Below are 5,445 nucleotides of genomic sequence, written 5' to 3' on the forward strand. Positions count from 1 at the left end.
TGGCAGCATTTGCCTACAGGAATATGAATGTAACTGAACAAAATAGGAAGCAGCTATCCACATATAAACAACTGGTCCCCAGGGAGTGATTCTAGAAAAGCTAACATCTGTGCTCCACTCCATTTAAAGGTAAGAGATTTGGCATTTCCAGTATTTGCTCTGTGATTGTGTTGCCAACCAGAGGTGACATAACACAACACTGAAGGCCTTGGATGGCTCATGTTGCCAATGTCATGTGATGATGAAGACCGCGGAAAAGTAGTGCCCATGGTACTGGATCCAGCCATCCTGATCTGCGACACAGTGTCGGATTATGTCCAGCAGCCTCTGCAGGATGAAGCAGCCCTGGATGAAATCATCAGAAGCAATCTGCCATTGCCCCTGCCTCTGCCCCTGCTGGTCACACTTGTGGGTGAGGATGCTGTGGAACTGGTCAGAGAGCCAATACCAAAACCTGGAGTGCTTGCTTGAGCTCATTCTCGTTGAACATCCCTGAGCTGTCCCAGTCGTAGGTGGGGAACATGTTCTATCAGTCGGTGATGTACTTTCACACGCCTGTGAACTGACTGAAGTTCATGCTGGTCTGTTCTCTCAAAGATGGATATGATCGATCTCACTGTCACAGGGTTAAATGGAGTCCGTGTACCATTCATTGAACAGCGTGTGCTGAAGCTTGTTGTCTGAGACCACCCGCTTATTGTCTTAATCAAACCTCTGGAAGCCATGCCACAGGACGCTCTGGTCTGGCAGTGCTGTGCCCATGGCAGGGCCGGGGCGGTGGGAGTAGGCAGCCATCAGTCTGAGGTGTCAAAGGGGATGTGAAAGACTCCTCCTACGACTCTTACTTTAGACTGAGAGTGCATGTTTAGTGTAGCAGTTAAAAAGCCGCTTGGAACACCTCCATCCCATATTGGAGTCCCTGGGGCCACGTCTCTGCTCTGCTTCCAGTTCCAACTTCCTGCTAATGAACACTCAAGGAGGAAGTAGGTGCTTACGTCGTTGGATTCCTGTCATCCACATGGGAGAAACAGCTCATGGCTGCAGCCTGGCCAAGACCTGGATGAATACATGAGGAGTAAATCAGCAGATCGGACTTCTCTGTCTGACTCTCCCTTTCAAATACATGCAATAATTTTTGAAAATTTGAGCCAAGCTGAGAAAAGATAAATAATAACTCCCCTATGCTTACCCAGCTAGTAGACAGCAGAAACTGATTTTGAACCAGCTCTGATAGATATTAAATTCCACGTGTTTCCCCACACCGCTCCGTTGACAAAGCAAGGCTGCACAGAGTGTCTATCCCCTCTTCTGTCTCTCGGTCTCCTGTGGAAGATGCATGCAACTTGTATGAGCCAAGACTTTCTGATTTCTTCAAATGAACTTCCCCTGTCACAGCATGCATTGAATGGTGTTTTCATTTACTGAATGTTTTCTGTCCTCTTCTTAACCAGTTTCACTGCAGCGAAAGTCCTCTTTTCTCCCCAGATGTACCTTATCCATCAGCACAGTCTCTAGAACGTAGAAGGGGTTTAGTCATTGCTCATTAGCAAGAAGCAAACAAGGGCAAGAGACAGAGAGAGAGAAAAAAGGAGGCTGGGGGGAAGGCCACGAGAATGGAAGGAGGAAATAAAGGAAGAAAATTGTGCAGAAAACAACTGGAGCTCTGACTTTAGGACATTATTAAGGTTATCTCCTTGTAAATTATCAAAGAATCCAATTAAACAATTTCTCAATACATATACACACATACTCAAACAAAGAGATTGTATTATGTTTTGGTTTTAAATATAGCAGAGAAAATTGCAGATAACCTAATTACCTCCAAATTAGTGGATTAGTCAGTAAATTAGGTATATATATTTAATGGAAGAATATACAAATATGAAAAATTCTTACAAGGAGTAGGGGGAAATGTACTGGGAATATTAAGGAAATCAAATACAAAGATGCAGAACTGTGCAGATGGAATAAGGTAAAGGATACATACACGGACAGGAGAGTGCTGTGTTTTGTCCTGTAGTTCTTTAAATCCGGAGTCTCGAATGTTGAATACACACTGAAAATAAAAAGGAAGCATAATTTATTAAGTTTATTTAATTGAGATGGAGTAACATAGAATAGATTTACCCTATTGTCTTAAACAACTAATAACACAATCGAAATACATGAAATAGTAATTTCTATGATTAGGAACAGGGGTCACAATATCACAATGTCTGAGGACGGGGAAGTAAGTGATGAAACCCTGCACGTTCTCCGGCTGACTGCCTGCAGAGGGTTTACAGATCACGTGCAGGAAGGGAGAACTTTGGTCTATGAGTTCAGGAGATGAAGTTGATAATTAAGAAAGGTCAAAGCAATGTAGTTCTCGGGCAGACTTCTGTAAACGTTTCTCCAGTCTTCTATGGAGTGCAGATCAGTGTATGCAAATGAGCAAACCATCACACACAGGGAAAAAATTACTGGGAAGGAACAGACCAGTTTAATTCTTGTGCTTATTAGCCGTACTGGGAAAACCATGTGTTACAAAGGGATGTACTCAGAAGGATGTTGTGAACTAAGGGCTATTCTTGTCTTCCTAACAACTGTGTAAGCAAGGTTTATAGGACCAAATGACTTCACTGCATCTCAGGAAAGAAAGAGCTTGAGGATGTTAAGGAGAATATCAAAATATGTAGCTACTGGCTAAGAGGCAAAGGAAAACAATTGAATAGAAGCAATAACTGCTAATGTTCTGTAGCACAGTTAGGGTGACTATGAGTGAAAGCAATTAATATTATATTTCAAATTACCAAAGACTTAATATTCCTAACACAAAGAAATGATAATTATGTGCAGTGACAAATATCTTGATTTGCTTGATCGCATTATATATAAATATTGAAATATAGCAGCGTACCCCATGAACATGTATACTTAAAATTTGTGTGTACCTTAGCATTTTCTGAAAAATGTAAATCTTCAAAAAATCTGGGTTTTGAAAACATCTAAAATATTTACAAGGTAAAATCTGCAATGTCTGGAATCAAAACAGAAAATTACCAGATATACAAGTAAAAAGAACCTAGCATTCATCCAAAGGACAAAAGCAACAGCAAAGATTCAGTGATGTCATTGATGCTAGCGTTGCTAGACAAAAATTTCTAAACAATCACTGTGAGTTAACACTTTCACAAACATTTAAAAAAAGCATATCAAGTAGACAACAAGAATGCTTTTTTAAAAAAATACGGTGGTGTATTTTCATCCAGTAGCATCCATCAATCTGTCTGCAGAAAATGAAGAAAGGACTATATTTCCAGCGGTCTGGCTGACAGTGCAAGCTCCAATTGATAGGTCAGGCATACAACTTGTGGTCAGTTGCGTGGGGCAGCCAGTGGCCAACACGAGACAGAGCTTACTTACCTCCACTTCAAATAAGAGTCTCTGTGCCATGGATCACAGAAGCTGGAGGACTTGCTGTAACCACAGTAACTGAAAGCATTGCCTGGCATGGAATTTCATGGACCAATACTGACTCCAAGTCCAAACAGGCACCAGAACTAGGGAAAGATCCTGACAAGTTGTTGTGGGGGAAGAACACGTTCCTTTATTTCTTCCTTCTACAGGGTTCCCAAACCGGTTGTAAAAAGTTGCCACTTTGAAGATGGGCTGGTTGTCAATGACAAAAAGTTAACAGAAAAACAAACCTAATCTGTACTGTAGACCAAATGGGCCTGACTGATGCAGGATACACATTGTTTCTGTCAGTTCATGGAATCTACACTGGGACTGAGCACATGCCAAGCCATAAGGCAAGCCTTAGCAAATTCAAGCAAACTGAAATAATGTTATGTATGAAGCGGAAAACGAACAACTCAAGAAACTTTAGAAACATACAAACACGTGTAAACTAGATAATGTGCTTCTGATTGAATAGTGGGTCAAAAAAGAAATAAATTTCTAGAAATGAAGATGAGAGAGTAACATACAAAAATTTATTCGATATTGGATACACCAAAACCAGTGTTAAGAGGGAAGTTTATACTAATTAGTGCCTATATTGACAAATTATAAAGACTTCAACAGCAAAACATAGTTATAAGAAATAAATTAAAATTACAGAATAAAAATTCAAACCAAATGTGCAATAAAATTGAAACCAAGAAATTATATAAATCAGTTAATCAAAGAGCTGTTTTTTTAAATTAAAAAAATGTGCACACCATTGGCATAATCAACCAAAAGAAGAAGACCCCAAATCAATAAAATGAGTAATGAAAAGGAACTGTAACAGTGGACTTCAGAGCTGTACAAAGAATCATCTGGTGTCACTATAAGTGGCATACACTAAAAAAAATTGAAAAATCTAGAAGAAACAGATAAATATCTGACAGGTACAATTTATCTAAATTGAGTCATGAGGACTAAAAAAAACCTAAATAGACAAATAACTCATGTGCAATTTGAATCAATAATAAAGAACTCCCCAACCCCGCTACCCTGCCCCAAAGAAATAAAAGCCTAGGATCAGAAAGCTTCACTGTTGGACTCTACCAGCTATCAAGAACTAATTCTAATTCTTCTCAAATTATTGAAAAACAATTAAAAGTGAAGAAATCCTCTTAAACTCCTTTTGTGAGGTCAAGATCACCTTAATTCCAAAACCTTAAAAAGATATAACACAGAAAGAAAAATATAGACAAAGGCTTTTGATAAAGTAGTTGCAAAAAGACCAAATACCACCTAACTAAATCCACCTACACATTAAAAAAAGCATTCACTTGGATCCTTAACTAAATACCAGCTCACTGAATCCAACTGCACATCAAACAGAGCATTCACTTGGATCACTTGAGATTTATTCCTGATACACAGGGATGGTTCAACATATGTAAATCAATAAACATGATACAATACATTGGTAAGCTTAAGCAAAAATCCATAAGATTACCTCAGCAAACACAGATAACCCATTCAATAAGTTACAACATCCTTTCACTAAAACAAACAAAAAACTTTAAGAAAGTTGGGTATGGAACAAATAGTCCTCAACACAATCAATCAAGGCAATATATGAAAAACATGTATCCAGCGTCATACCGAATGGGGAAAAGTTGGAGGCATTTCCATTAGGATCTAGAAGCAGACTAGGTTATTAAACATATTCCTGGAAGTTTTAGCCAAAGCTATTAGCAAGAAAAAGAAGTTAAAAGTATACAAATAGGAAAGGAGGAAATCAAGCTGTCCCTGTGTGCTGATGACATAATCCTCTGTACGGAGGAACCAAAAGACTCTACTAAGAGACTGTTGGAGCTTATAAGACAGTCTGTTAAAGCGGCACGATACAAAATCAACACACAAAAGTTAATAGCCTTTGTATACACTTTGTATAAAGCTGAGAAAGAACTTGTAAGATCAGGCCCATTCACAATAGCTGCAAAAAGTTTTCATACCTTGGAATAA

The 5,445-nt window shown here is 38.9% G+C and overlaps 1 pseudogene; it reads right to left on the reverse strand.

The window, feature by feature from the left end:
• Positions 1-231: 231 nt before the first annotated feature.
• Positions 232-795, reverse strand: LOC121152712 (annotated as a pseudogene).
• Between the last annotated feature and the right edge of the window lie 4,650 nt (positions 796-5,445).

Source organism: Ochotona curzoniae, unplaced genomic scaffold, assembly GCF_017591425.1.
Source record: "Ochotona curzoniae isolate NIBS_2020 unplaced genomic scaffold, NIBS_Ocur_1.0 contig_2599, whole genome shotgun sequence".
NCBI lineage: Eukaryota > Metazoa > Chordata > Mammalia > Lagomorpha > Ochotonidae > Ochotona > Ochotona curzoniae.